The 19,136-nt window shown below is 39.8% G+C and overlaps 1 protein-coding gene across 1 annotated transcript in view; it reads left to right on the top strand.

Annotated features, from left to right (window-relative positions):
* Nucleotides 1–19,136, top strand: part of Kcnq5 (potassium voltage-gated channel subfamily Q member 5) — a 550,136-nt gene that overhangs the window by 386,354 nt on the left and 144,646 nt on the right. The window lies entirely within an intron of this gene.

Raw genomic sequence — 19,136 nt, 5'->3', positions numbered from 1 at the left:
CCAGGAAACCCACTCTTCAGACCCCTCAGTAAGAGTCAGAGTCTGTTCGGATACCTAAGAGCCCACAGCAGCTGTTTCTCATCCCCAACTACCCCATCCCTCCATTTAGACTCTTTCTTCCAGATCAGTCCCCTGTTCCTTGCTCATTCAGAGCTAAGCATCCTCTTCAGTCAGTGAACTGCCCTGGCACCTTTGTATCTGCTTGGAAACACTCACTGTGAAGTTCCAGTAAGAAGTTGAAAATCCACCATCTCCTCACAGTCTTCTCCCCTATTTCATAGTTCTCTGTAGCCCCTGACTCCCAGTATCCATTTCCTGCTTTCCTGACTGGACACATCTTGATCAGGGATTCTTCTAGTTCTGTATCTATATCCAAAGTCTAGAAAAGTATCTGGCACACAGAAAGTATTCAAGAAATATTTAATGGATGAATTTTAAATATATCTTATTAAGTCTATATAATGTGATTTCTACATGTTAGACATTGCTTTGAGCTTCATACAAATGTTAAACTAGTTAAACAGGCAACGACCTTATTTAATCTCTGGTAACAATGCTATTTAATTTTTATTAAATTTATTAAAATTAAATTTTATGTACTTTGTGTGTGAAAAGGAGGCTTCAGTTAAACTGTATTTTAAGAATGAGGACACCATTTTGTCCTGTTGACAGTGTCCTTTGCCTTACAGAACCTTTTCAATTTTATGAGATCCCATTTGTCTATAGTGATCTTAGTGCCTAAGCCATTGATATTCTGTTCAGGAAATGTTGTCAATGTGTTCCATTTGTCAATGTGTTCCAGCTCTTTCCCACTTTCTCTTCTATTAGTTTGAGTGTATCTGGTTTTATGTGGAGGTCCTTGATCCACTTGGACTTAAGCTTTGTACGAGGTGATAAGAATGGATCAATTTGCATTCTTCTACATGCTGACCTCCAGTTGAACCAGCACCATTTGTTGAAAATGCTGTCTTTTCCCCACTGGATGGTTTTGGCTTCTTTGTCAAAGATGAGGAGACCATAGTTGTGTGGGTTTAATTCTGGGTCTTCAAATTCTATTCCATTGATCTACCTGCCTGTCTCTGTACCAATACCATGTGGTTTTTATCACTATTGCTCTGTAGTATAGCTTGAGGTCAGGGATGGTCATCCCCCCCCCAGAAGTTCTCTTATTGTTGAGAATAGTTTTTGCTATCATGGAATTTTTGTTATTCCAGATGAATTTGAGAATTGCTCTTTCCATCTCTGTGAAGAATTGAGTTGGAATTCTTATAGGGATTGCATTGAATCTGTAGATTGCTTGTGGTAAGATGACCATTTTTACTATGTTAATTCTGCAGATCCATGAGAATGGGAAATCTCAAGCCCCTTTGGCTTACCTAGAGACAGATCCCCCTCCCTTCTTCTCTGGGTAGTCATGGCTATGCTAGGTTGGGAGTCACTGCTACAGATCATAGGATTCTTAGAGCCATCTATGGGACAGACCAATAGATATTTACCATTCACTTTCTTCCACATAGCTGTATCTTACTAGAATAATAACCTCGGTGCTTGGGAAACATTTAAGATGCTTGGAGGGAGTGATCTGAATGGGGGAGGATGCCTACCTCTTACCAGTACCATTGCACTGATACTTAGGAAATCTCTGCTAACAAACTGTTGCCAAATAAATGTCCTGCTGGGTTTTCTTTAATTAACAAGCCGGCTTGGTTACAATTATTCCATTAATTGTTTAAATGCAAGTAAGGGCTATTTAGCATCTTGAAAAGCGGTTCCTCTTAAATATGCTAAGCCCTCCCCCCACCCCTTCCTCTCATAACTGTTCTAAATTTGTCTGGCAAATCCTCTTTTTATTCGTGATTCAAAAATAAGTCTTGTTCAAATGCTGGTGGAGTTCAATTCTGAAGTAGTGGAGTCTGAATGAAAGTAATGAGTTGAATCTGTGTGCCTGAAAAAGATAAGTTTCCATTGAACCCATGTTTGCCATGCAAAAAATAAAAGCAGGGTGATGTAATGAAACAAATCCAAAAGGGAGCTTTCCAGAGCAAAAGCCGTTTGTATGATGAGATCAGTCTTGGATATATGAAGCTAGTCTTTAGGTACTCGTAAGTATCATTTCTCCTTTGGTTGTAGCTTGCTTAAAACGCTGTTCCCTGTCTTTCAAGAGATGAGCTAACCGTGATACAGTCCATAGACCCAAAGAAGCCAAATAACAAGGAGGGCCCAAGAAAGGATGCTTAAATCTTTCTCAGAGGGGGAAATAAAATAGACATCAGAGGTGGATGGAGGGAGGGAACCTGGTAGGAGAGGGGATAAGGAGTAAGACAGGTGGGGGGGTGTTCAGGTTTAGGGAGAGCAGAGGGGAAAAAGTTGGAAATAGGCAGGCAGGAGGAAGGATCTCTAGGATATGCACTGGAGACATGGGATGGGGGAGGGAAGTGACTCTAGCTGAGACTTCTAGCACTAGGGAATATGGAGCCTGAAGTGGTCATCTCCTGTAGCTAGGCAGGACTTCCAGTGGAGGGATAAGGACAGCGACACACCCACAAAACCTTCAACCCAAAATGTTTCCTGCCTACAAGATGTGCAGGAACAAAGATGGAGCAGAGACGGTAGGAATGGCCAACCAATGGCTGGCCCAACTTGAGACCCATATCATCGTCAAGAACTAATCCCTGACACTATTAAGGATACTCTACTATGCTTGCAGAGAGGAGCCTAGCATAACTGTCCTGAGGAGCTCCACCCAGCAGCTGACGGAAACAGATGTAGAGACTCAGAGCCAAACTTTAGATGGAACTCAGGGAGTCTTAAGGAAGAATTAGGGTAAAGACTGAGGGACCTGAGGAGGATAGGGACTCTACAAAAAGACCAACAGAGTCAACTACCTGGACCTTTGGGATCTCCAAGAGACTAAACTACCAACCAAAGAGGAAGCATAGGCTGGGCCTAGGCCTCTATGCATATGTAGCAGATATGTAGCTTGGTCTTCCTGGGGCTCCCCCAACAACTGGAGTGAGGGCTATCCCTGAATTTGTTACTTGCCTATAGATCCCCTTCCCTTAACTGGGCCTCTTTGTCTGACTCAGTGGGAAAGGAGATGCCTAGTCCTGCAGTGACCTAATGTGCCAAGGTCAGGTGACTTCCAGGGGAGCTTTCCCCCCTTCTCAGAGGAAAAGAGGAGGGGCAGGTAGGGGAGAGGGGCTTGTAAGAGAGGACTGGGAGGGGAGTGTGATCAGGATGTAAGGTAAATCCATAAATTAGCTTAAAAATAAAAAAGGGGAGATTCAAACAATACAGAAGCTCACACTCTTTCTCACAACAACACAGGGAGTCTTAAGCTTCTGTTATGAACAGACATTAGGTGGGACCCAGCTGCATCTGCAGATTACCCATAGGAGGTCTAGATAGTTTCCTCCATAGATGCTTCAAAAACAAGCCTGAGGTAAACAAGGGGGTACAAGCAAGAGAGATAATTGTTTCCTTCTTAACCACAGGAATTGTCCGTCCTTGCTTCAAGAGGAGAAGGCAGCCTTATAGATCCCTTCTCCCTTTTCTACCAGAACAACACTCCTGGCCTCCCCCTTCCGTCAGGCCCTGCCCCACTCATTTTAACCAGATTGTAAATTTATTTCCAATACACTTTGCTCCAGGATTCCTTTTGTCTAGATTTTACAAAAGGTCAACCTGACACTGCTGTATTACTTTACATCTATTCAGGCATTCTGTGCTGCCCAGGGAATGAGAGGAAGTGTGCTTTCTCCCTCTAGTGCATTCTTTTCTAGGGCAGACCCTTACTTTTGGGCAGACAGTTATTTTTGTCCAGAACCTACTTCCTGTTAAAGGGCCCATAAAGCCCACAAGTGGAGAAGCCTCTGTTTCCATAGCTGGGATCATTAATTGTGTTCAGAATGATTTATGGGTTAGCATTGTATATCAGTCTTATTGTGTATAATTATAAATCCAGAGTCGCGTTGCTTGGTAGGAATAAACCTACAACAAAAAGAAGGAGGAGGAGGGAAGGGTTTCAAGTTTCTTTGACATCTGAGTTTCTTCCTCCCATGAGTGAGTTTTTGAAATCCATCCAAATGATAGCAATCCATCCTATGGTTGGAGGCTGTAGCCCATCGGAGTGGCTTGAACAGCAGTGGCTTGCTTATAAAAGAGATGTTGGTGATGTGAGATTTGATAGTAATATGGTTCCAAATACTCTTACGGACAAAGAAAAGTTATGACATCTCTATAGAAGAAGCCATCTCTACGTGAAGAGTAGACCTGACAAGATAAGGCACTTTCTCTTCTAGGAGGAAACTGTAGAAAGACAAATGGTGGACAGAAAGTGAAGCTCAGAAAAAAGAATGGAAAAAAAATCAATAGTGGATGCAAGAAGGCTTTGCTGTACGGATATAGGTTTGTCATTCAGGATGGGATATTTAGGGACACTAAAAGTTGGCATTCCAAACCACTTGAAAAATTCCCAGAGAGCTTCTTGCTTGTAGTCCTCAGCTCCATTTTTCTTGAGCCAGTAGGTACAGTGACATTTACCCTCCATCTGTTGTATAGTGGTTCAGACAAACGACAGGCAGAAGAAAACATTAAATTAGCTCAGGAGTAGCTGCAACCAAGGCGTTTCTCATGCTCAGCTGAAGAGTCGACTTGATTTATAGCATGACTGGTCTTGAATGATTTTGATGGATGACTTGAAACAATTAGAAATATAAGTAAATATCTCAGAACGGTGACAGATTTCATAAAGGATAGACTATGAATAGTTACATAGATAATAGAATTTAAGCTAGAAAAATAAATGCACATATATTGAAAACTTCTTTGTCATCTAGATGTTCAGAGTGATAGAAAACTTCAAATGTTCCCTCACTTAGGAAATGTTATTAATGGAATATTGTTACCATGACATTGATGTATGTACTTTGAGAATAGTTAACTTTTTTTTAAATTTACTAAAGATTGCACTGAAAGCCAATTGTACTTTGTATTTGTGGGTCTGGTTGATTTGTAGAACGCCTGTAGATGTAGGTTTTTCTTTTTAAAATATTTTTAAATCATGTGAGAGAATGAGAGGTAGAGAGAGTGTTTGTGTTATATATGTGTGTTCGTCTGTGTGTGTTTGCACTCGTTCATGCATGCATACATGTGTGGAAGCCAGAGCTTTACCTCAGAAGTCCTCTTTAGCCTCTCGTCACCATTGGTTTTGTGTGAAAAAAAAAGTATACACTATATTCTGATCGTAGTTTCTCCTCCTTCAACTCCTTTCCGATCCTCTACACCTCCTTATTCACCCTACTTGATGCCCTTTCTCTCTCTCTTTAAAAAACAAGCAGGCAAGCAAGCAAACACACACACACACACACACACACACACACACACACACATAAACTCAAAGAAAAAGCACAAGAAACGCACACACAAGAAAAACTGATAACACAAAATCAGAAACCCTAATACATGAGCGAGCTAATACATAAGCAAAAGATCGGCAAGAAAAAAATGGCCAAACAAAGTAATATCAGGCAAAATGTCTGCAAAGATGCCATTGAGTTCATTTGCATACTCGTTAACATACCCAGTGAGGCATCATTAGAGAAAACTATTTGTTTCCTTGCAAACAATAACATTTCGAGCTATCTTCTTGGTTAGGAGTGGGAGCCCATGTCTGCTTTCCCATCTCAGTGCTGGGGCCCTCCCTGGCTTGAGCCTGGGCAGGCCTTCTGCATGCTACCACAGTTTTATGCGTTCGTGTTTTTCAGTCTTGTTATGTTTGGAAGATGCTTTTTTCCTTGGAGTCGTGCATCTTCCCTGCCTCTTACACTCTTTCTATCTCTTCTTCATCATAGCTCCCTGAGCCCTCGGAGGAGGGGTTTTCATGTATTTCATTGAACACAGGAAAACAGAGTTGATGCCTAACTAGAACCTCCAACCCTATTGATTAGTGCTCATGGTACTACATTGCTACCAAAGAAGGGTAACCACCAACCAGCTACAAACCCTATAATCAATCTACAATGGTGGCCCGTTAGCATGATCTATGGATTCAATAGTAGAACAAACATGAAAATATCTAACCGACCACCGGCCGACTTGAACTTAAGGCCCACTCCATGAGACATAACCCAAGTCTCACACTGTTTAAGAACCTGAGACTTGAGGGGTCATGGGTATAGGGAAAAACTAAATACTATTGATCTGCTAAAGAATATAGCAATAAAATGACTCCTAATGATATTCTGCTATGCACATAGTGACATGTGTCCCTCAACCACCATTAGAGATGATTTCTCTTACATTATATGTGAACGAACACAGAGACCCACAATGGCACACTGTGCTGAGAGGGAAAGATGTTGGAACACTCAGTGCTAAACGGGATGTCTTCATTAAATCCACCTTAAGTTTTGAAAGCATCTCTCTCTGAACCCAGAACTCCCCACTTTCACTAGACTAGCTGGCCAGTGAGTCTCCATGATCTGCCTGCCTCTACCCTCCCCTAAGCAATGGGTTTGCAAATGAACACTGATGTCCCCGCTTTGTATGTGGTTGCTCAGGCTCTATTCTCAAGTCTTCACTCTGGTCCATCAAGCACTTCACACGTTGAGCTGTTTCTCCAGCCCCCTTTCTCCCTATAGAGATGCTTTCTTCGATTTTTGCCTGTTCTGTTTGTCTGCATGAGTCTAACTGGCTGTTTCCTATCACAGAAGTTCTGAAAGCTTTTGTGCTCATAGGTGTGCATGTAGCCTGAACAGAGAGAAGAATGTGTTTTCTTATCTCTAAAATTTACCAAGGAATATAGCATTTGCCTGAAGTTTCTTAACAACAGCAGCACATTCTATAGGGATCGGTGAACATGTGTAATTTTTGGTGTTGATAAGGGAAAAATAACCATGAATAAAAGATGAGCTAAGCAAACAGACTTTGAATCAAAATGGCTGCTAATTTATAGAAAATTTAGTAGGAAGGTCAGGTTATTGGAGAATTCATGAAGGTTTCTTCTCCTGCTGATGTAATGAAGTTCTACAATGAATCTTAGGGCATGGGATTTATAAAGATCATTGCAGTGGTTTGAATTAAGTATAGCCCTTATAGACTCATTTGATTGAATACTTGACATATAGATAGTGGCACAATTAGGAGGAAAGGTCTTGTTAGAGTATGTGTGGCCTTATTAGAAGAAGTATGTCACTGTGGAGGTGGTCTTTGAGATCTTATATGCTCAAGCTATGCCCAGTGTGAGACACAGTCTCCTTATGTTGCCTATAGTTCATGATGTAGAACTCTCAGCTCCTTCTCTAGTGCCATATCTGCCTGCATGCCTCCATGTTTCCCACCATGACTATAATGGACTAAACATTCAAACTGTAAGCCAATTCCAATTAAATGTTGTCTTTTATAAGAGTTGCTGTGGTCATGGTATCTCTTCAGAGCAAGGAACCTTAACTAAGACAGTCATACAGTATGTTATTTCTGTCTGTCTCTAACACTACATTGTCTTTTTCCTCTCTGAAAGCCATGTTCTCTAAGGCCTATGCCTACTGTTTCCTTGTTCTACCAACAATGCCATCAACTCCAAGTTCCCAGTCCAGTAAGACAGCCTGGGCCTTCAGTGAGACTAAAATAAATAGAGGCTCCTTCTGTTTGGCCTTCAAGAACTATCCTAGTGCCATCTTGAATTTGTGTTTGCTCCAAAGCTCAAGACATTTTGGAACTATGTCTTAAACATGCTGAACATGACAAGAAAAAATTCTCTCACTTTCCCCTCTAGAGAACTGACATAAAATCTGTCTTATAGACATGGTTCCATACTTTCCTTTCCAGAGGAGACAGATTTCAGAAAGGGAAAAGATTGAAAGGCTAAAATATGTTTAGAGAAATGTTAAGATTTAATTACCCCCAAAGAGAGATGATTGACAAACGCTATATTTTTCTCACTCTACTTGAAAGTTTACCTGTGGTTTTCCACACCTTTCGACCAATGAGGCAGCTCAGTTGAACATTTTAAAACTCTCTGAAGCATTCGTGTTCCAAGGCTGGAAGCATAGATGCCCCCTTCGCACCTCTTTCTACCTTCTCCATCTGTACCCCCACTCGACTGCTGTGTCCTCATCCACACACCACCTCCCACAGGCTAAGCACTTTTGGAAAGTTCCGTTGTCTGCTCACCACCACCTCCACCACATGGGCCTGATTTGAAAGCTTCCATTTGTCTTCTATCTAGAAAGAATTGTTCTATTCTGTAAAACCTTGCTTCTCTAATTCTCCTCGGATACACTAATTGTTGATATAATAATTTGTGTCTCCAAATAAGGAGACATTTGAAAACTAAGTTTTAACGGTATGCGATGAGCTCTGAGGATCATTCCATAGGCATATTTACTTTTTAATTATTTTTAAATTATTTTATGTGTAGAGGTGTTCTGCTGGCTTGGAGGGCAATGGATAATGTGTGTGCAGTGCCTGTAGAAGCCAGAAGAGGGTGTCAGATCCCCTTTAATTAAGTTACAGATGTGCTAGAAATTGTGCCCAGGTTCTCTAGAAGAGTAGCTTGTGTTCCTAACTACTGAGCCATCTCTCCAGCCCTAGAAGACATGCTTTTAAAAATATTTTTCCTACACTCCAAAGAGGCATGAATTCAAGAAATTTTTTTTGTTCATTATTTTCATATTCCAGTGTAAGCAAAGGGCCATTTCCATTTCTTTATGTCACCCTTTCACTGTGTATTATTCTGGTGGAATTTTCCATGTTACAATGACTATAACCAGTAATCCTTCCAACTAATGCTATTCTTTACCATTTATGTCACAAATTATTTTCCTTCAGGGATTATGTGACAAGGCATGCTGGCTCACTAGCTTTGTACTGCTTTAAATATATGCACACACAAAAACTGAATGGAAGTGGCTGAGAATTGATGAGGGTAATATTCTGAATAGAAGCAATAGTTACATTTTGTGTGTTTAATTAGCCACAGCTCTTTAAGAACTAGTGTAAATGTCAGGAGGTTTGTAACATTGACAGTTCATCTACACACACACACACACACACACACACACACACACACACACACACAGAGCTATTTGACAGCAGAAAAACAAGACAAAAGTAACTAATAGTCGCAGCAGACAGCTTGTAAATTAGATATAGGTCACTGTTTTAATTAGCAATGCTGTTAGTTAGTGAGAAAACTACAGCATGTGCCTTTCGGAATCCTGAATTTATACCAAAAATAAATAAATAAATAAATCTGCACCTAAAACTATTTTAAGAATAACTTGTAAACAGACTAACTTCATGAATAGACAGTAGATATCAAGCAATATACAGAAAAAAAGTCATCTTATTCAATGAAAAGATACCACCCGGCTAGGCTTCCTCGTTATCTGGGAAGGAGGCTTAATGATACAGTCTCAAAGACCATTAGACAGAATTTAAGACTCGCTGCTTCATGCCTCTTAGGTTTCTAGATTTTTATACACATTTCTTTGCTCGTTTTAAAATGAAGTTAGCTGGTTGGTTATTTGTATGGAGATAGGTGGGGAGAGTTGATCGTATCTGTGCCTAGGGCACATAAGTAGAAATCATTTGAGAATTAGCAATAGTCATTTCTCTCCCTTCACCATGTAGGTCCTATGGATTGAACTCATGTTGTCTAGCTTGGTAGCAAATGCCTTTATCTACTGAAGCTTCTAACTGGCCCCTTCTTATTTAAGGAAACTAAGAGTGCTACCCTCAAAAGAATATGCTGAACAATGGTGAAACAGGAAAACTCCTTCGAGACGGATAATAAAAATATTTAGCGTTGTCTGTGGCTCTGTAGAAGACTGTCAAAAGTCAACCTGCTAGTTGCTTCAGTAGAGAAGGATAGTTCCAGGATTAGTCACATCAATTTTTACCTCAACCTTTTCTCCAAGGAGATCAAGTACTTTGAATATTATCGGCAAACCTACACACAGTCGTTTAAATATTATTTAAATAAGTGGTGGACAATATAGTTCAGACAAGTGAAAACTGATTTAACCTAAGATCAGACAGGAAGGTGGGAGGGTCTGTCTCACAGCTGTTAAAGAATTGTCTCGAACTTCAATTATTCTGGGTGACCATTTGAAGTCATTTGGATCATTTCAACCAAACAGAGCTTCAACTCCTTTGAAAATAACACGTGAAGACCCTACATAGAGGTTGACCTAGAGAGTGCATTGCCAGGACATGGTGATGCTAAGTCCTAGCCAACTGGGCATGAGAAACACATTCCTTCTTCCAAGACTACCCCAGAGTTTGATCACTGGCAGTGACTTATTTTCACTGATCATTTCATCTAGATATCATAGGCTCCGTGTAGCTGTAAGGAACCGTAGACGTCCACTTTGCCCCATTTCCCCAAAGGAAAAAACTGCCATATAATATCACAACTAAGACAAAAGGGTTGATAGAATTCTTGGGTCTTATTCAGGTTTCTCTAGTTTGACATTGTTTGTATGTACACAAGTGGAGGCTTGTGGGCTTGTGTATTTATGGCAACGACCTAGGTTCCAATCATTTCCATCAACTTGAGGCTCTCTGAGACTGCCCATGTGTGTGTGTGTGTGTGTGTGTGTGTGTGTGTGTGTGTGTGTGTGTGTGTGCAGTTTCGTAAGTGCCACTGTATATACACATATCTGGAGGACAGGAGGTTACCCTGGTTGTCATTCCTCTGTTTGTGTGTTGATTTGTTTTGCTTTGTTTTGTTTTGTTTTGAGATGTAGTCTCTTACTGGCCTAGGATGCACTAGATTAGGACGGTAGACCAGCAAGCCCCTGTCTCTGTGTTCCCAGCGTTGGGCTTAGAATCATGTAACAGCAAACACAGCTCATTTGTCCCCTCCCCCTTTTAGCTCTCTCTCTCTCTCTCTCTCTCTCTCTCTCTCTCTCTCTCTCTCTCTCTCTCTCTCTCTCTCCATGTTCTGATGACTGAACTCAGGCCCTTTTATAACAGAACTTCCCCTCCTTTGCTTCACCCACCCCTTCCCAGCAACCCAACTGAGCAACACCAATCTCCATTTCTACACTCCTTTTATTTTAAAAATGAGGGGGTTGGGGATTTAGCTCAGTGGTAGAGAGCTTGCCTAGCATGCCCAAGGCCCTGGCTTCGGTCCCCAGCTCCGAAAAAACGAAAAGAAAAAAAAAATGAAATGAATATAAGATGGGATAATGGTATGTAACCTGCTAGAATTCTCTAGTGATTTTTTTTCCAATTGTGTGTATCAGTTGGCTCGTTGTTGACTAGTATTCATTGGTGAGGCTACACCAAGATAGCTTCTTTAATGTCCTTACGGTGACATTACTTTAATGTCCTTACTGTCTGTCTTCAGTCACAAGTAAACCTGCTGCCATCACTCATGACTGAGCTTTTGTATTTCTTTAGCCCAAGAACACAATAGTTGCTGTATATCAATCCTATGTTACTTCAGTAAGAACTTTCCAATATGCATTCTGGAGGCCCTATTTAGTACCTTCACCCATACTGTGTGACTCCCCTGACCCAGATTCCTCAGTGTTTTCTGCTATGGCTAACTATTTCTTTTTACTTTAACAATACTGAATGCTGTGCAATGTGGTTCTTATTGAGGTTTTACTTTCCCTGGTGGGGTAATAATGTGAATATTATTTCAAGTGTGTCCTTGTCATTTGTTTCTTCTCATATGTATATATATGTATATATATATATGTATATATGTGTGTGTGTGCTGTATGTATATACATATATATACTCTATGCATATACATCAACATATATTTTAATATCTTAATGATTCAATAATATCTTTTGCCAATATTGTAATTAAATTTTTTACTTAATATTATTAATTTTTCATATTTTTATTTTTTATGTCTTCTAAATACTGCTTCCTTACCAGATTTATGGTTTACAAATATTCTCTTCTAGTCTGTAACTTATCTTTTTGTTTTCTGGCCTAAGCTGTATCCAACCAAAGTTTCAGTTTTGACAGAATATAAGTTTGCTTCTAGTATTTATGTTCTTAATTTCAAGACTAATAACATTTCTCTTGGTCCAAACATATAAAAAATGTCTATTATATTTCTGGTTTATTTATTATTTAAGAACATCATGAAATGTATTTTGATGATAATCTGTCCCCTTCCCAAAGTCCTCCCAGGTCCTCCCCCACCTCCTTAATCACCCAGCTTCATGTTCTTTCTTAAAGACAGACAGAAACAAAACAAAACACGGAGTCAGGCTTGTGTTGACCAGCTACTCGGGTGCATGGGGCCTTATCCTAGAGAGGGGTTAAGATACCCAGTATCACTCCCCTGAAGATACCTGATTTGCCTCCCTCATCAGCTATCAATTGCAAAAAGCTTGTTGCTTGGTAGGAATTTATGTCCACGTTCCTTACCTTCCTTCTTTAGTGCTGGGGATTTGTTTGGCTTGAGCTTCTGCATGGGTATGTTTTTCCCTGTAAGTTTTATGGTTTGAATATTTATGTCCCCTGACCTTTTGAGACAGGGTCTCACTATGTAGCTCTGGCTAGTTTGAAACTACCTTTGTAGACTAAGCTGGCCTTGAACTCACAGAGATCTGCCTGCCTCTGTCTCCCAAGTGCTGGGATTGAAGTTGTATGCAACTGCTCCTGGCTTATGCACGGATTCCTTATCACTGATTTCAGTGTAACCTGTGAGGTTATATATACACTTGGGATTCCTGCTTCCTTCCTTTCCTTTCCTTTTCCCCTCCTCACCTTACCTACTTACTCTACCCCTCTCCCTGCTTACACTTCTCTCTTTCTGTCCTTCTTTTTTCCTTCTGTCTTTCCTTCCTGTCTATTACTATGACTGTTGAGACATTGTTCTTCCTACACTGATTCGCTTTTATACCGTTACTAAAGATCAGTAGAGCATCTCTACATGGTTCTATAGCCAAGATCTTCTAACTTACCCACTGCTCTGTATGTCAGTCCTTCTGCAAATACCACACAGTCATGGTCACTGGAACCATAGAATAGACTTTAAAGTTCTGGAGAGCAATTTTGTTTATCTTTGCCAAACTGCATTAAAATTTCAAAGGCAAGTGACTCTGCATACCACTGAAAAAACTGTGCATCCCCAGAAAGGTTTTCTGAGATTTGCACAGGACTCCTTTATAGTAGCTACTCTGCTTAACAAATGTGGTCTTTATCTACTTAACTGACCCTTCTCTTATTTCTTTCATTAGTAGTTTTATATTCTTCATGATATATAAGCTATATGTGTTCTACTAAGTAGGTGTCTAAATGTTATTTTTATTTGAAATGGCTGTAAATGATATTATACTGTGAATTTGGATTGCAACATGCTCATTGTACATGTCAGGATTTCGTGCAATGTAATTGACTTTTTTGTGTAGTGGATTTTCTAAACAAACAAAAAACAAAACAAAACATAGACTGTATCTAGAGACTCCTTGACATGTTGCAGACCGTCATGTACTGTGATAGTACAAACCATTTCTAGTTGGCTTTCTAAGCTGGATCTTTTTATTGACTTCACTTGCTTCATTCCAATCATTACAATGTATAGTAAAATGTTTAATTAGAAGGATAAATGTAGACATCTTGCTTCACTCTGATTTTAGAAAATAGCATTCAGTTTTTCACTATTAAATATGTTAACTGTAGGGGGTTTGTAGATAATATTTATTGACTTGATAATATTAATCACCCTCTCTAAATTGCTGAAAATTTTATAAGGAATAGATAGATGCCAAAGGCTTTTCCTGAACTGATTGATATATTTATGTGACCTTTTATCTTCTTTGGTTTACTGATACAGTAATGCATTCTGTGACTTGGATTCAAATGCTGAACTAAATTTACATACCTTAAATAAATCCTGCTTGGCATATTTTTTGATATACTAACAGGTTTAGTTTGCTGATATTTTATTGTATTTTTATATCTAAATGATATAAAATATTATAAAATAATATAAAATGATATGAGATATTCGATCATAATTTTAGTTTATTTTTTCAATTAACTTTAGCCATGCATAGTTTGAATGCCTGTAGCCTAAGCTTTCCCAAAAGAGATGGCCGGAAAATGGCTTTAGCACAGGAATTCAAGGTCAGTCTGAACCCCATAGCAAGACAAAAATCATTTCCTTAAAATGTGAATTAGGTGTAGGGCATCTGGTGACACATGCCTCTGGCCCCAGCACTCAGGAGATAGAATAGCAGGCATCACAAATTTAAAGGCAGCCTGGGATCCACAATATGCTGCAAGCCAACATGGCTTATCCACAAAGAACTCGTCTCAATAGGGAAAAAAGAATTAGGAATGCTCTGTATTTTCTGGAAGAAATTCTGTGAAGTTGGAGGGGGGAAATGGAACTTTTGTTGTTTTCTGTAGTCTGTAAAAACATTGTATGGAACAGACATGACTCTTCTCCATCTATTTGGTTGGTTTCATTATCAAAATTGCTTGGCCTACACATGGCTTTTTCAAAATGTTTTTAAATTGTGGATTCAATCTTTTATAGATTATAGAACTCTTCAGATTATTCTTTGGTGTGTTGTCATGGCTTCTTTTTAATTTTCTGAGCTGTCAAATTTATCATGCTTGCCGTTATTCCTAGCATCTCTTTATGGTTTTTATTTTTTATTAGTCATTTTATTCTTTTACATTTCAAATGACATCCCCCTTCCCAGTTTCCCTTCCACAAGCCCCCCATCCCATCCCCCCCTTCCCTTTGTCTCTTGGAGGGTGCTCCTCCACCCACTCATCCACTCCTGCCTCACTGCTCTAGCGTTCATCTATGCTAGGGCATCAACCCTCCACAGGACCAAGGGCCTCCCCTCCCATTGATGCCAGATGAGGCCATCCTCTGCTACACGTGTATCTAAAGCTATGAATCCCTCCATGAGTATTCTGTGGTTGGTGGTTTAGTCCCTGGCAGCTCTGGTTGTTGTTCTTCCTATGGGGTTGCAATCCCCTTCAGCTCCTTCAGTCCTTCCTCTAGCTCTTCTTCTTTTTTATCATTCTAATTGCTTCTCTTACTTTTTCAAATTATAACTACATCATTGTCTCCACCTATTTCCCTCTCCAAACTCTCCCATCGTTCCTTATTTGCTCCTTTTTCAAATTCATGCCTTCATTTCTCATTAATTGTTGTTACATGCATACTTGTACATGTGTGTGTATGTGTGTGTGTGTGTGTGTTTAAATATGCTCAGACTTACTGAGACTTACTATGCATGTTTTCAGGGTTGATCATTTGGTCCTAGAAAACAAATTGGTATGCTCTCCCTGAGAAAGTATTCTTCCTACTCTTAGCATCCCTTTGTTACCTGTAGTTCTTTATGTAGCATTGAGGCCTTTTGTGCTTTTCCTCATCGTTTTTCAGTTCCTGTTTAGCCAATAGGGTTGGTTAGACGTTCGGTGTCTATAAACTACACAATGACTACCATAGCATTATCATCCTAAGGGTCCAGTAATGGCACACATACCTTGGCAATAACCAACGGCTCTCTACTGAACTAAAGACTCTCTCAGCAAGAAGGAAATCATGTCCAGTACTGGAAAGCTAGGTAATTACTCAGTGCTAGTGTAAGGGTCTATGATTTGCCAAGAACGATACCACAGACTCATATAGTATGTAAGTTCAAAGAGTATTTTACTCTGCAGAAGTCCAGCATCCTGGGCTCTCCCATTACCAGAATAGAGAGAAAACCAAAAGAGCTCCCAGGCCTGAGTTAAAGAACATTAGGGGATTCTGAGGGTGACCTATACCTTGGTCCATCTCTAGGGACATTCCATTATTGGGGCTTGGGGACTGGAACTTGCTGAGGAACTCCAGGATAGGTGAGCTTCATCTCTAGGCACTCCAGAATCATTACCAGGGCATGGGGGCTGGAGCCTGGGTTTTTTTTCTAGTAACTGACTTGGCTGGGCTTGCCTGAACTTGCCCAGTTCTTAGGCCTAGTCTCCTGGATTGCCAATTTGAAGCCTGTCATGGAGTCATCCCTTTTGCTAACGAAGTCAGAGATCTGGGAGAAGAATGTACAACCACTACTTTACTAAACCAGAATGATTTCTAACTAGATTCTAAATATTTGTCTTTATACCCACGAAGAAGTGTAACCTTTCTGCTCATCAAGAAAACTTTTCTTTATAATAGATGGAGACCACTACAGAACACCACAGCCAATCAAAATGTAGAGTCATGGGTCTCATGTTTTACATATACATCTGCAGAACACTTCCACTCCTAACACTGGGTAACATCTCTGTATAAGAAGGGGTGGAAAGCCAGAGGATAAGGGTGTTTGCTGTGAGATTGTGTCCCATTACTGTCAGAAGCTACATCCACAGAGACTCCTTATTGATATCTCACAGCCACCATGTCTATGTGACATCCTCTATAACATTCTTGAGATGGGTGCTTTCTATCAGCCTACAAAAGACCTTAGTTTTATTTGATTTTTTTCATAGAATCAGCTTTTTGTTTTTTGTTTCATTAATTTTGTTTAGTTTATTATTATTATTTTATTACTTTCTTGTAATATATATATATGTATATATGTATTTGCATTCTTTGGGACAATTTTATTCTTCTGTTCTATTCACTGCTGTGGTTTACATGTACGTTTTGATAGGTTGTGTTTTCATTCTCTTTAAGTTATTTATACTTGATAATTTTCATTGAGATTTTACTTTAATAAAATATGTAAAAGTATATTTTAATTCTCTTCCATGTTTTTAAGACTTTGCTTATCCTTTTACTATTGATTTATAAAAAATTCCCTTATAACTTGACAACACAATCCAAGCAATTTTAATCTTTTCAAAGCTGAAGTTTGCTGATAGCTTAGAACGAAGTGCTCTGTCTTCAACTGTTTTAAATGAACAAGAGAATGACATCAAGATGTTTTTTAACATAAAAAATGCATATTCTGTTGTGGTCATGGGAGATGCAAATCTCTATCTAGATTCCATTTCATTCCCTTATTCACATATTCATTAGACTTGCTGACTTTCTGCCCACTGGTTCTGTTCTACTGCTTCTGAGAAAAGAGGCTGGTGATGTCCCCAAATATAATTACGGATTTCTTTGTTCTCATTTCAGTTCTACCAGTTTTTGCTTCTGCTTCACAAAGTAGGCATGCTGGCATTTCCCCATAATATCGTTTAAAAATAAAACAAAACCATAAAGCATACGGCCATATTCCTGAGCAATGGGAATTAAATAAAGGCCTTGTAGAAATACGTTATGTTATCCTGCTTCACTACAGCATAGAAATGGGGTAGTGACTTGAGCATTTCTCTTCTTAAGAACAATGTTCTTATATCTGTTGGTGTTATCTGTTTGTCTGAGACATAAGCATCATTATATGGCTGTGTTTGTGGGATGAGTCCACACATCAAGATTTGTGGGGAAAGTATCCTCCACAATATAATCTCTGACAACTGGAGTACCAAACTTCCTGACAGAAATAAAAGTCCAGTGAAAGAGTAATGGTGGGGTCTGCTAATGAACTTTGTTGTGCACAGATTTAGCTCAATGGGCTTTTTATTCTAGAGCATGGTTTGTGTGTGTTCAACAATGTGCTACTGAGAACATGATGTGCTGGGCTGCAGTGGTGCACATCTTTAATCCTTTGGGGAGATTAAAGGAGATTGACCAGAAGCAGAGACTGGTGAATTTCTGTGAGTTCGAGACCAGACTGGTTTACAGAACCAGTTCCAGGACAGTCAGTGCTACACAGAGGAAAAAAATGACTATGCACAGATGACCAAGTCTATGGTCATACATGATCGACAGTGATGATCTGCAGGGTTTACTTATTTTAGGGTTTTTGTTGTTGTCTGGGCTTTTTTCTTTGTTTGTTTGTTTGGTTGGTTGGTTGGTTTCATTTTTGTGTTTTAATAATACTGAGTAATAACGCTATGGGAGACTCATCCATCATTGTGAGACATCCTTGTGGATTCCTTAATGCAGAATAATAGGAGAATGGAATGCTATGCCTCTGTGAGGCATGTCAAATGCAGAGTATATCATACATGCTCTAAAGACATGTTTTCATAAAGCATATACAAAAGTCTAGTTTTCATGAGTTTGGTAACAACTTGACCTTAATGAAAAGTGGGTTGGGACTTTGATATTTCTACAGTCTATGCATCTGTGATATTAGGCAGCTTATATAAAAACCATGAGTTAATTTTGTAATCCATCCCTTATAGTAAAGTTGAGTACTATGCCTCATCTGTTCTATAAATAAGAACAATCCTTGGCTTCAAACAAGAAAGGTAGTTGCCTTTTTTCAAAACAAGCCAATTTTAATAAGGGGGGGGGCTGTTCCTATAAGGACAAATGACTTTGCAAGTGTTATTCCAGAATTATTTTCTTTTGTGAATTCCCTTTGCCTTCTTCATTCAGTGACTGACTGTTTAAAAGCTGCTATCATTGGTCTTTCCCCGGGGTTAACTCACAAGTCTTCCTAAATAATCTCCAAGTCATTTTGCTGGCACGGGTGTTGTTCTCCAGGCAGCCATTGCCAAAGGGCAGCATGATAATTAACAAGCTTCGGATCTGGAGGATTCTAGGTCTCCCTTCTGACAGACATCAGATGCATGTGTCACGCGCATAGTTATTCTTCTGAAACTGCCTGTGACTTAAGGGGAGTCTGACACTGTAACAAAAGGCTGAATACTCCTGAAACTTACTTTGTATCCTCTGAGACCAACTCTTTATTTTTTTAATTGGATTATTTTTTTTACTTACATTTCAAATGTTATCCTCTTTCCCCATTTCCCATCCATAATACCCCTATCCCATCCCCCCTACCCCTGCTTCTATAAGGTTGTTCTCCACCCACCCACCCACCCCCCCACCCCTTCCCACCTCCCAGTCCTGACATTCTCTACACAGGGGGGATCCAGCCTTGGCAGAACCAAGGGTTTCTCCTCCCATTGGTGCCCAACAAGGCCATCCTCTGCTACATATGCAGCTGGAGCCATGGGTCTGTCCATGTGTGCTCTTAGGATGATGGTTTAGTCCCTGGAAGCTCTGGTTGGTTGGTATTGTTGTTCTTCTGGGGTTGCAAACTCTTTCGGCTCCTTCAATCATTTCTCTAACACCTCCAATGGGGACCCGT

Source organism: Rattus rattus, chromosome 4 (genome assembly GCF_011064425.1).
Source record: "Rattus rattus isolate New Zealand chromosome 4, Rrattus_CSIRO_v1, whole genome shotgun sequence".
Lineage (NCBI taxonomy): Eukaryota > Metazoa > Chordata > Mammalia > Rodentia > Muridae > Rattus > Rattus rattus.
The sequence above is the reverse complement of the archived record's forward strand: the minus strand, read 5'-3'. Positions and strand labels throughout refer to the sequence as shown.